Consider the following 14,167-nt stretch of genomic DNA (forward strand, 5'->3'; position numbering starts at 1 on the left):
TCAGAACGGCTTCTTCCAATTTATTTTCCTGCTTTGGAAGCATTTTCAAGTCGTGGGTAGGTTCAGAAGAAATATTGTTGTTGACCAAAAAGTCCTCCGTCTTCCTATGGTAGTACTGTTCCAATTGAAAAGGATGGCGTTGTCGTAGCTTGATTTTTTTCGATATTTGCGTTGCAATTGCTTTTAAATTTATGTTGGCAGGATTGCAGTCATTTGTTAGTGCTTTAAGCAAATTTTGTTCTTTATTTCTGACAGCGCTTCCCTCAAAAAATTGGGGTCGAGTCGGCACTGCCACCATCGACGAAGAAAATCTCAATCAAAGCCAGCACGGCCGGAGAAAACATCCACAGCGATTTTCTTCCAATTCATCTAACTGCTATACATCAGCATTTCTAAACAATTTTTATGGGTTTTCACCAACACTTGCAATCCTTTTTTCGAGAATAGCCACTTTTCCCAATGGAGTCTTGTGTGGTTGACCTGCTGCTATCTTAATATTAAAAATCTTTTTTACGATCTCCAATGAACTTCTCAGTTGGTCAGATGCAATTTGTAACAATTCTGCAAAGACTGCTTCTTTTAATTCCTCCTCCTGCTTCGTTGTCTTTTTGATGATGTTTGCCTTTATAGCTTTGGACGAACGACTAACTTTCATATTCTAGACAAAGTAAAAAGAATAATACAAGTGGTACTCATTTTTTACATGCTTATTGTCTCTGTATTATTCCTCCTCATCGTAACACCTTTTGGAGAGTTGAGGCCAGCTCCTTTTTGGCTAATACCATATTCCACACAAATCTCTTCAAACTTGCTTGAGCACTGAAAGAAAAACCAATATAGAAAAAATAAACAGTAAATAACTTACTAGCACTTACTATTGTCTGTTGCTCTTCATTTTTTCATATCTAAACATATTGGATCGTCTGCTCTCTTCGATCCTCTGACGTTCAGAAATGGTCCAGGAATTTAGAAAGGAAACAGGTGGGGAAGACGGAAGAGTAATGAATTCCAAATCCATGGATGCCAAAACCCAGTCAACTTCGTCGTCAGCCAGTGGATTTTCATCAGGGACAACCACTTGAGGAGACAAAGCGACGGGGGGAGAAGCAACAGACAAAGCTGTGCCCATTTCACTTTGTTGTTCAGGCATTTTGTCTCTGGTGACATCATCAAAATACTTCTTTGCGAGACCAAAATCTATGTGAAATTGATAAAGTTGTGGGTTTGTCAGATCAACTTTATTCAGTTGATTTTTACCGATTATGTGGATCATATTTTCCTTGTTATTTTCACTCCGGTCGACAAGAAAGTTTCCTGATCTGACATCACAGTGGATGAGATTGTGACTGTGCACCATCTTTAATCTATCGATTTGTTATTTTAAAAAGAGATGACTTTTTCAGTTCGGGACATTGAATTACAAAAGATTTAGATTCTTTTTCAACTGTAAGGCAATCAATAAGACTGTTTTCAAGGTAAACTTCCGACCACACAAGTCAAAAAGGTCTTCCAAGCTGTGGCCCATTAGCTCCATGGCCATTGCGTTGTTCTTTTTGCCATAAGGCCCAAAATAGTACACTTGAGGTAGGACAGCTAAGGAAGAAAAGTATAAATTAAAAAAAAAATTTTAAATTTTTAAGTTAAAAGAGCCGAACTGTTTCAATTTTTGGTTTTACTTGTGTTTTTGTGGAGCCATATCATCCGGTAAAGTTTATGCTCCTTGTTAAGTAGGGTTGCCTCCAGTTCAAGGTGCTCCAACTTGATGAAAACAGGTTGATTGGTGTTAAAATTCTTGCCGTAAAAGAAAGAAGGTAACATAAAAATTATTATTACATAAAATAATTACGTGATAACAAAAGCTCCAATGCTTCTTTGCTCGATGGGAAACTATTTTAGTACTAGAAGTCAAAAGGATGCATCCAGCCAAAAGATTGTTTTGTTTTTCCAAGAAATTATAAACTTATAACCACACGCTTTCACACAGTTTGACTACAATCAAATTTCTTCACAGAAAGATAACTTAAAACCTCTCTTGACAGAATCAAAACAATCTGACATCTATTTGATAATTATGTCTGACAACGGCACCCTCCTTCTCCACGACGCACTTTTGTCTTTGTACCCAGTACTAACCAAATAAGTAATAATAATTACCTATTCTCAATTTGCTGCCACCAATCTTTACCCCAACCTCGAAATTCGAGCCCACCATTAACACTCGCGAAGAAGAGGTGGATACCGTAGAACTGCTCCTTTCTCGCATCCGATGACCCCCATCTTCAGATGGGCTGGATGACTGCATGGTATTGGTCATCAGCTGGACGTCAAGACAGCCTTTTTTTACGGGGATCTGGAAGAAGAGCGTTACGTGCAGCAGCAGGAAGTCTTTATCCAGCCAGGGGAGGAGCATCTGGTCTGCCGATTACACAAACCACTGTACGGCCTGAAAAAATCACCGTGGAAATGGAACGAGAAATTTGACTCGTTCATCATTCAGTTTGGCCCATCTCGCTCAACCGCTGACCAATGCATCTACTTTCCCACAGATCCTCATTCACGTCTTGTACGGGTGCCATCAACTGATCATCTTGAGGACAATCCAGATTTGACGCACTACCGCGCGCTGGTCGGAGGCCTTTTTTACGTGATGGGTATGACTAGTCCCGACATCGCCTTTGCGGTCATCGCAGTATCTCGTCACTGTCATAGTCCCGGCAAGCCTCACTGGAAGGCCGCCAAGACGATTTTGACCTATCTAGCTGGGACTCCCAACCATGGTCTATGCTTTTCTGTGAACGAATCGACCAATCATCGTGTGGGCTACTCGGATGCGGACTATGCGGGCTGCCCAGACACGCGTCGATCTACCACTGGTCTGGTTTTCTCCTAAACGGCGGCCCGATAGCTTGGAAAAGCCACCTCCAGAAACCCGTGGCACAATCGACGGCAGAAGCAGAGTACTATGCAGCTGTATACGCGTGTCGAGAGATCGTCTGGCTACGTGAAAATCTTAATCGGCTAGGAATCGAACAGCCCACGTCTTCACCATTCCATTGCGGTAGCAAAAGCGCTATCCTGATGATGCACAATCCGGTCTTCCACGATCGAACCAAGCATATCGGAGTGAAATATTATTACATACGCCAACAAATTCAGGCAGTAGAAGTCAAAGTAATCTCTGTCCCCACCTCTGATCAGCTTGCTGATATGCTAACGAAGCCATTACCAACATCAACCTTTGAACTTAACCGCACCAGGATCGGGGTAGTCCAGAAACCATCAAGCCTTCGTTAAGAAAAACACCCTGAATTGTCTCCCGAAACTTTCTCACAATTTGTTTAGCAGTAATCTATAACCCATCATCCAAACAAGTCCTACCCTCTTTAATTTTTTCATTGTTATCTTTTTTGAATATTTTTTGATCGACAGGGGGGGGGGGGTTGTAATGTTTCTCGATCAATGACACTGTTAATTTCTGAACACGGCTTCCCCTGGGTTCTCTCCTAGAAAACGTTGCTGTACGTTTTTCTATCGCTGCTCTCCTACACAACGTTGATATACGTTTCCCTATTGTTTTCTCTCTCTTGTGTTTTTCTATCTACGAGTGCGGAAGTCTAAAATGACTCTTCCTCTTTATAACCTATGTAAATAAAAGACGGGCAAAGATCCCAAAATACAAAGATATTCCTCGTTCGAGAAGGCCAAGTAGTTAAACCCTTTTATAAATAAAACAAACCCATCTTCTGTCTGCTAAAGCTTTTTCTAGGGCCGAAAGAGATATTTGCTACTGAGCGATGATGCGCTACATCCACTGTTATTAGAAGAATTGTTGAAGATCTTCGCCCTAAGTTTGGGAACGCTCCGTTAGCTATATGCAAAATTAGGGTACTTCCCAAACTTAGGGCTCGAGTTAAAAGTTAACCTGCCCTTGATTGCAAAAATCTGAAAAAAATCAGCTTATTGCTACACACTATGGCTACGGCCAAAAAAAAAATTCGTCGGAATCCGACGAAAATTGGATTTTTGGGAACGCCGAGAAAAACGCCTTTATCTATAAGGTTCTCTCGCGCGTTCCCAAACTTTAGGTAGGTACTGTATTTTTTTTTACATATTGTTATTTTATAGATCAATACACATAAAGCTAATTTTTTTTAAATATAAAAATCTTAATTTTAATTAGAATAAACTAATATGAATGATCTGGTGGGTGTGTTGGAAATTTTTTTTCCAACACTGCTGTTGGAAAAAAAATTTTTTTTCTTCACAATACGATAAATAACATTACAAACTATAAGTTGTATTAATTTCGCCAGGGTTTTATTTTTCATTCTTTGTATAAATTGATTCAAATTTAACCCGCTTTTTAATCAATTCCTAAATTTCAGCGGCCATTTCAATTCGTTTCCCCACCCCTTCAAATCCAAGATCAACCCTTTCATAAACCGTTTCCCCCCGTCGAGGAAAACCACCGCAAGGGACTTCGAACAAAGACTAGGGGGAAGTCCTTCCCTCGGATCGGTTTTGGATTTGAAGGGGTTGGGAAACGACTTGAAATGGCCGCTGAAATGTAGGAATTGATTCATCATTCTTCCCACGACCACTAGATGTCACTTGGCTCACAAAGCGGTTGAAAGCAGTGGGCCGAAAAGAGAGGGACTCAGACTGACTGACTGCTTGTCTGCTTGAGCAGTCTCCTTTGGTCTTAGCTCCGAGCGGTAGCTTTTTTCTTTCAATACAAGTTTAGTTATATCGGAGTTTGAATCGTAGACTCAACAATCTAACAACACTTGGCACTTATTATGATGGAAACTAAACGCCAAGATTGTTAATAAGTCTACCATTTAGCTCCATATTTAAAGTTCTCGTTGTATTCCGTAGCGTTATTATCCAGACTACTTCAATCCTTCGTCGGTTGAAGATTAGAAATTATGTTCCTCCATTTCGGATTACACAGAAGAGTTCCACTGAAGATAATGTGGTGCAAAAACTAGTTTAGTATGAACATATCGAGTATTCAAGAAGATCATTGTCTAGGTAAGGTATTAGTACTCGTCGTAGACGATTTGCTTGTATTAATCAAATTATCAAAAAATTAGGTGAATTCCTCATCAATAGTTATTGAATTAAAAACGACTATTCAATTTACTTGAATGTCAGGTCAAGTGCTAGAGATTTGTGTACAATCAATGAAAAATTTGTGTTTTGACGAGCATAAGGCTGCTTAAGCTGAACCGACCTAAGCGGCCTCGTCCTTGAGCACAATCCAATTTTGCAGAGCACGTGACATTTATCGCATCGTAGATAGACGTGTGTTCCATTTGACGTTAAAAATAATTTAATAAAAAAAAAATTACTTTTAAACACGGGCATCAATGCCTTACTGAATTGAAAAATATTTTTGACTTGCAGTTTTTAGGTGTGCGAGAGTAGGATAGAGTCGGATGATTTAAGGTTGCATTCAATCACGACAAGCTAAATTGTCTGTTATGAGGAATCGAAATAAGATGAAATGCCTGTTGGCCTGTAACAGAAAAGCATGCAAATTGGACAATTTCAAAAGAAAGTTTGTTTGTTTTTAAATTTAGTTATTATTTAAGTTAATAACAAATGAAAGAATAAGGTAATGAATGTGTGTGGTAATAATAAGGTGTGTGAATCAAAACACAGCGGAGAGGCTGGTAGATAAGATTATGTTATTTTATTCAGGTAACGGAATTCGTCATCTCCTAATAAATATTAACAGTGAAAAGCTCGTTAAAGCACACCCTATTCACGTTTAATAATCTAATGATACGCAGTGTTAGTTTGAAAACGTCAATTTTACCGTACACTTTTTGTATTTCTTTATTTTAGCGAAATGATGTAGAATAATTCAAAATGGTTCTGCTTGACTCAAACTACTAAAGTTACTGTTTGAGGTAGAGGAACTTTCAAGGTTTGCTGACATTTTACTTTGATCTTATTTAGCAGACTAAAATATGGTTAATCGCCATCTATGATTCTCATTTACAAATGCGGCCGATAAGTGACAATTGAAGCATATCGCCCAACAACAAAAATTGAAGTAAATCGCCTAACAAAAACAAAATTCCTTTTTAAAAATTATTTAACTAATTTAATTAACTAAAATCATTCATTCCTAAAGGATATGAAATTCTAAAAATAAGGACTAAAAATAATCAAATGATAACTGAATGAAGACTAAGAATTTAACCTGACAGGGTCTTTTTATTATTAAAAACAAATTTTTAGAATAACAAACTGCTTTTAGTTTACAAATGGAAATTAAAGAAGTTACAATAGAAATATTTCTAGCAGAACCTTGCCAGTAGATTACGTTGAAATACAGAAATAAAAAAGAGATAGGTACAATTGTTGTGATAATATTTACCAGTAGAAAAGATTTCAACTGGTAAACATGGTTTTTAGTTTTTACGTTCTTTTTTAGCGCTTCGAGAAAGTTTGTTGACTTTATTTGATGTTGGTGTTCGAATTTAGTTTTCTTTGGTTAAAGATAATCGTTTCCTTGCAGAAGTTTTAAGAAGTGTAGATGTTGGTGTTCGAATTTCATTGGCTTTGGTTAAAGATAATCGTTTCTTTGCAGAAGTTTTAACAATTGGCGATGTTGGCTGTTCGAGAAAGTCATCATCGGTGGTTGAATGTGACGCCTTTCGAACTACTTTCGCTTTACGTACAGTTGGTGTCTTTTTAACAAAAAGTAATGGAAAAGTTATAAGCACTAGTTTTCACTTTTAAATTTTTAATCTATTTTAACCTGTAGCACTTGCATCCCTTTTGAAGTAGACGGCTTTGGAGAAGGAAGTCGTAATGGAGGGGAAGAGTGATCGACACTCTAAAATATAACAATAAAAAAATTTAAAATGGGATTATTTAAATGGATTGAATTGAACGTCATGTCACTTGTGACGTGAAGTTTTTTCATATATGGAAAAATAAAAAAATTCTAAAAACCTTTTTCTGCTCAGTAATACCACATGTCACGGTGTTTGTATCAGCAGCAAAGTACTCGCTGATTGTGGAAACAGAAGAGTTCTGTGTATGTAGGGAAAAGTAAATTAGAACAAAAAAATGACATCAAACATTTCATGTAAAACCTCATTTTCAACAATAGCAAATGCTTTTTTCTTAAAGTCGATAGTTCCTTTCCAATTATTTGTAGTCTGAAAAAATCCGTCTAGTGCTTCATTTTGCAGGTCCTTGTCATTCAAAGTTCTCAAACTGCTTTCCTATAATTGCGAAATAGAAGTTACTTGTTTTGCCTTCAATGCACGGTTATTTTTTTGGCCAATTCCTTTACCTTTTTTTGTACCTCAAGTGTCAAGAGGCAAATAGCCTTTTGCAGCTTTTTCTGCAGCACATCAACCTCACTGTTTGCCTACAAGAACAAAAATTAGTTTTGGGTTGATTTCAATAGTATCGTGTAACATACCAAAGTTAAAATTTTTTCAAGTGATTCCACCTCAAGCAGTTTAGAAATCAAATTTTCATTAGTAACATAGTGGTTATACTTTTCATCATTCAATGCCTTATCCTTTAACTCCATTTTTTCTCTAAATCCTCACATTTTTTTAGGAACTTGTTTTCTTGAATCAATTCATTAATAATGTCATGTTTAGGTTTTGATTCTTGAACTTCTTCTAGGATAACTTTACTTTCACTCAACTCTTCTTGATGAAAACCCCAACTGCAAGCATTTGCAGTTGGGGTACTGGTGCGTGCTGCTTGTAATGTTTCACTTTTTGCCGAATGTTTCCATATAGTTAACTTTGACATTATGACACACAAAGATTTGAAAAAAAAATGATAAGTTGTTTACGTCTTACAAATAGGTGAATCAAAATGGAATATGCTCGTCGATGACTTCGTTTGATTTTCCAGTAAAATTCATTGCCTATGCAGACGACAATTGTAACATCTCACAAAGAGCCAGAAATTGCAACCCTTAATTTACAGATTGTGTGTTACACGGTGGTTAGTTGGCTCCGATCAAAGTAACTATATCTGGATGCCCTCAAAACTGTATTTTTATTATTCTCTCGCAAACGTATCGCATTACCCAACCTAAACATCTGTATTAACAACATCATGATTTCTCCTTCTCTGTCTGTCCACTTTCTTGGCATCATTGTTGACGCGAATCTAAATGGAAAGAACATCTAAACGCTAAATGCGTTTCAGCCAAAAGGGTTCTTCTCATGGTTAACTCCTGTCTGCGCTAATCCTTTGGCTTTGATTGTATGCGCCTCAGGTCTCTTTACCTCTCAAATGTTGAGCCGATCCTCACCTATGGGTGCTCAGTGTGGCTTTCTATTAGTTTAGTCAGGCAAATCGAATGCAATGTTACAAATTGGAAGTTTTGCAGTATTCATGAAACATACTTAGAAATATAGAGAAAATGAGTATATGCTACGATAAAAAAGCTCCCGGTGAAAGTGGTGGGGAAATAGGTAATTTAATTTAATACGTTTTTTGGGGAGAAAAATAACATAAGTATGACAAAAAGCTAAAAAGCAGACGACATAGCATGTTGTGAAAGAGAACGAAAATGTAGTTTTTTTTTAATTTTGTTCTTTATTAATTCAGATTTACTTGATGTGATATTTATAATTTTGTTTTACGATTTGTAAAAAAGTTTGTGTCACTTGTAATCGTGTTGATAAGTTTTCAATGTTGAGTGTTTTGAGTGAAAAGGGAGCAATTTCATTAAACTCTTAAACTTAAAAAAAATATTGACAAGGAAGACAGCATTCCTATTACATCAGAAGGTCAATACGTTCACAAAAATTGCAGAAAAAACTATTCTAGCAGACGTAAAATTCTTCGGGCAATTTAAAATAGTGATTCCCTTCAACAACGTCACAGCTTCTCAGTCAAAAACGAAGAACAAGTAGTTTCAGATTTTCCATCACGTTTAGATTTCAACAAAAACTGCTTTCTTTGTGGAAATTCTGCTGATATTTCAGCCTCACACAAAGCTAAAAATCCTGTGGTAAATGTTAAATCTAATGTCTAATGTTCATAAAGCAATATAAAACCAGTGTGGGAAGAGGGCTGATGAATGGTCAGCTGCTGTAAGTTGTCGTATTGAAACTAGTTTTGATTTAGAAAATGTAACTCCAATTTATCATACTAATTGTTTCACTAACTTCCATTCATCTAGGCCAATTCCTGTAAAAAGGAAAGTAGAAGATGATGATAGTGAACGTTACAAAGCCTTCCTTGTTGCATCAACTCACATTACAAGTCACGAAGAAGATTATACGTTTCCTTCAAACAACTCAATGAAATAACGGCTAAGGAAGGTGTTCAACCGTATTTCTAAAAATGGATGAAATTTCGGCTATTGCATAATTTTAAAGAACAAGAAGTCATAATAACCAGAGTGTCACACATGAATGACCATATTGTAATACTACATGAAAAATCAAGCAGAATTATTCACAATTTCTACTCAATAACTTTGAAAGAAAGTGAAATTGATAAGAAAATGGAGATCATTAAAGAAGCAGCAAGATTGATCAAGAGCGAAATCATGTCCATATCTCCCAACAAAAAAGAATTCAATTCGTATAATGATTTAGAATCAACTATTGACATTTTGAATTTCATTCCTCAGTCCCTCCGAACTTTTAGGAAAATCTTTTTACCGGGAAAGACATTGAAAAAAAACTGGCGAAATTGGTCAAGCAATTGTTCAAGCAGTTCGCCCAAAATCAATCGCTGCGTCATTTCAACTTGGATTAGCAATAAATCATCATTATTCATTTGGTTCACGACAAACTTATAGATTTACTTCATCCACTGGGTTTATGCTCTTCTTATGGTGATGTAGTTGACTTTGAACGCAATTCTGAAGTTGAAATTAACACTGATTTAGAGGGATATTCTCCTCAACTTTCCGTCCAACATATCGCAGATAACGCACATCATAATATAGCAACCATTCATGGGAAACGAACATTCCGCGGAATGGGAATTATGGCCGCAATGTGCCCAGCTCCATTGGTGAGAAAGAAAGCTATTTAACAGTAAAATTTAAAATGAAGACATATTAAATTCTGGAAAAATCCAAATCATTTCCTATCGTGGAGACAACAAGGTATGAATGATCAGTTTTAGAAAATGTTTGGTTCATTGAATCTTACAAACTATATTCAAATTTTTAATTCTATTAATTAATGTAGTAACTTTCAAGAATTTACTATAAAACCCTACTTTCTTTAAAAAGGAATGATAACGGAACGCGACTCGTTTTGTTGTGGCACTGCTCTTGGTTTTTTGGTTCAAGTAATAGACCTAGATGGAAAGAAGAAATGAAATGAGCAGTAAAAGTAAGAGGAAAATGTGCAATTTTTTACTTCCCATTTATCAACCTAGCGGCTAGTGATCCAACGTGAATTACTTCAACTCTCTATTTCATTGTTAATCAAGGGAGGATGTATGGTTTTACACCAGTTCTAACGTTTGATCAACCACTGTACCTTAAAGCTTTTGCTATCCAAAAGTGTAACAGCGATTCATCTCATATAGTTCTAAAACATGGTGGTTTTCATACTCAGATGAGTTATATACATGCAATCTGCTCACTGATGGATGGATCCGGTTTAAAGGAAGTGTATGAACAGATTTACGCTGCGGAAACAGTAACCCTGTTATGTTTATCGATCAATGACACTGTTAATTTCTCAAGAACACGGCTTCCCCTGGGTTCTCTCCTAGAAAACGTTGCTATACGTTTCTCTATCGCTTCTCTATCGCTTCTCTCCTACACAATATTGATATACGTTTCCCTATTTTGTTTTCTCTCTCTTGTGTTTTTCTATCTAAGAGTGCGAACGTCTAAAACGACTCTTCCTCTTTATAACCTAGGTAAATATAAGATGGGCAAAGATCCCAAAATGCAAAGATATTCCTCGTTCGAGAAGGCCAAGTAGTTAAAGCCTTTTCTAAATAAAATAGGTTATGGGCCCAGAGTAACCCGACCCGCTCAAGAAAGAAAAGATGGACAACTCACCCTCACGAGATGGCTTTCGAGCAAAAACAGTTCAATTCAATGGCAAGAATTTTGAAAGCTGGAAATTAAGCGTTAATATCGCTCTCGGAAGCCATAACTTGGTGCCGATATTTGATGGATTTCGGACGCGGCTATTCGAGGCGATAACCAATAGTGTTGTTACCAACCAAACTGCGATTGACCAATGGGCGAAAGACGACAACTTGGCTCAGAGCTATCTATTTAACACCTGTAACGAAGAGCAGCAGAACACACTACTCACCCGCGACACGGCCCATTCTATCTTAAATTCTCACACCAGCAGATGTCAGCAGAACAATGTAGAAAGCAGAAAATCCTTACAACAAGACTTTCTAAACTACCGCTTCAAACCGGAGCACACTGGGAGGTCCCACATAGAGGCAATCAAACTACTAGTTCATCAATTCAAAGACGCTGGAGGTCTCGCTGACGACGATGGGACATCAATAAAATCATCACCTCTCTACCAACAAGCTACAACAACTTTCTCACAGCCTGGGAGAGCTCCCCTATTTTGGAAAGAACGCTGGCCAACCTCGTCACCAGACTTGATCGAGAAGAGCGTAAGAAGTCATACAGCAATGGCAATGCCGATGACCAGGCCTATTTTGGTATTCAGACAGGCCCACTTTTGACCGGAGCCAGACGATCAAACCAGCCCGACCCATTTCAACGAGCAGCAAACAGGCAGTCTCCCTACCCAAATAGGGGTAGTACAAGGGGCAGAGGCAATGGTCGTCATGTAAGGTTTGCTGCATCCAATGGCAGATCGCGCACTTCCACGCGCTGCAGCCACTGCAAAATCGTCGGTCACGACGAGAAGGACTGCCGTAACAAGAACAGTGACTCGCTGTACATCTTGCAAAATCATCGGACACTCCGAGAACGAATGCTACAGCAAATTCAAGGCTCAGGAAAAGGGTTACCCTGCCGATCAGTCATCGAACGCTGACAGTGGCTACATCGCAGGGCAAATGTCATCCAATTTCAGGTCAAAAACGGATTTCTTCCCCGACTTGGGAGCAACGCAGCACATCACATCACAACAATGGATCCTGAAAAATTTCAGTCTTTCAGCCGGGTTCAAAATGGATCGGCGGAATCGGGCAAGTGAAAGTCGACGTCTTAGGAGCAGGTGAAATGGATGTACTAGCATCAGTCAACGGAATCATTAAGAGCCACACGTCCTGTATGCTCCCAGCATCGACATCAACTTGATATCCGTCGGCGCCATCACCAACAAAGGGGCAGAAGTTCACTTTGTCGGCTCACAGGCCCTTATCGTTCGCAAAGACGTCATCGAAATGGCCGCCGAACGCGTCGGAAAGTCACTGTATCTCTTAAATATCTCTTTCGAGGCAGCAGACGTAACCTCAGTCGCTCGATCTGCAGAGAACTCTCTTCAAGAATGGCATAAACGCCTGACCCACATCGGTTACCGGACCTTCATCAAGATTGCAGAAAGTGGAGCAGTCGACGGCCTCCACTTAGAACAAGGAACCAAACCTCCACTCGAACGCTGTCATGAATGCGGTATCGGTAAGACGAAAAGTCTCGTTTTTCCCACCAGCTCCACTACCAGATCTGACAGAATTGGTGCCCTTACCCACAGTGACTTCTGTGGTCCAATGCAGGTCCAAAGCATTGGCCGGGCATGATACTACGTCTTATTTCACGACGATTCAAGCGGATTGCGTGTCGTGCGTTTCATCAAACACAAATCTGAGGTGGCCGAATGCTTTAAGGACTTCGTTCAACTCCTGCACGCTCAGACTGGTCTGCTGGTCGCCGTGCTACGCTCAGAAAACGGTGGCCAATATGAGAACAACGAGCTCCAGATCTTGCTGAGAAAACGGGGAATTCGCCCCGAGACCTACGTTCGTCACACCCCTAAGCAGAACGGCGTTTCGGAAAGGTACAACCGTACGATCATGGAAGGCGCGAGAACTTCACTGCATTCAAATAAATGCCTCCCACTGACCCTGTGGGCAGAAGCTACGTAGTGTCCATCCTCAACCGTGTGCTCTCCAGCACCTGTCTCATCAAGACGCCATACGAGGCGTGCTACGGCAAGAAACCAGGTCTTTTAAATACTCGTTCTTTTGGCTCCGAGTTTTACACGCTAGTACCAACCGAGAAGAGACGTAAGCTCGATCCCAAGTGCCTACTATGTTATTTTGTCGGCAACTCGGACACCAAAAAGGGAGATTGGTTTTTGGGACCCATCCACTGGCAAGGTGAATACCAGTCGCGATATCACACAGAGCCGACATCACTACGAACGTGGCCTACCCAAAGAGGATTCTACAGGGCGACCTTCACGTTTTCCCAACTAGTACACCACCCGCATCGTCGATCCCGGAGAGTTCTTTCTTACACAACGTACCGACAGAATTCGACATTGATGAAATTACCGTCGAACCACCGTCAGCCTTGATACCACCAGTCGTCAACAGCCAACGGCGGTCCGCCAAAGTCAAAGCTCGAAATGAAAGTGGCCTCCGTGTCACCACAGCTGCCTCGGCCGAAGTCCATCACGAGCCGGCCCAGTACCATGACGCTGTGGTCAGCGACAACGCACCTGAGTAGAAAGCGGCAATGGAAAGGGAGTTCCAATCTCTCATGAAAAACCGGACATGGACGAAAGTGGTGTTGCCTCCGCGTCACTCTAGCATCATATAATAATCTACCCCCATAAAGTAAAAAAGTGATTTCACGACACCTCGAACAAAATGCCCAAAGGGTTAATTTCAAATTAATGAATGAAATTTCTCTATTTAATCAACGTTTGAAAAAAAAATGTTTGGTTTTCTTTAGATTATGAGAAAATGTCTGAGACATTGTTTTGACTTTTGCCATCTTTTCTGACTTTCGACCATCTTGCTTATGACAATCTCGCTAATCGCTTAATAATTATTTGCGTTCAAAGGATCTATCGCAGTCAACAATAACGTTTTTTAATTCTTGATTAATGATAACAAGAATCATCTCAGTTAATGTTTATTATTTCATTTAGTTTTATTAAAAGACGCATACGTTTTGAAAATGGTAGCGTATTACCAGCTGACCATTTTCGAACAAACAAATAAATTGAATTCAAGTATCTGCCAT

The sequence above is a fragment of the Daphnia pulex genome, chromosome 3 (genome assembly GCF_021134715.1).
Source record: "Daphnia pulex isolate KAP4 chromosome 3, ASM2113471v1".
Taxonomy (NCBI): domain Eukaryota; kingdom Metazoa; phylum Arthropoda; class Branchiopoda; order Diplostraca; family Daphniidae; genus Daphnia; species Daphnia pulex.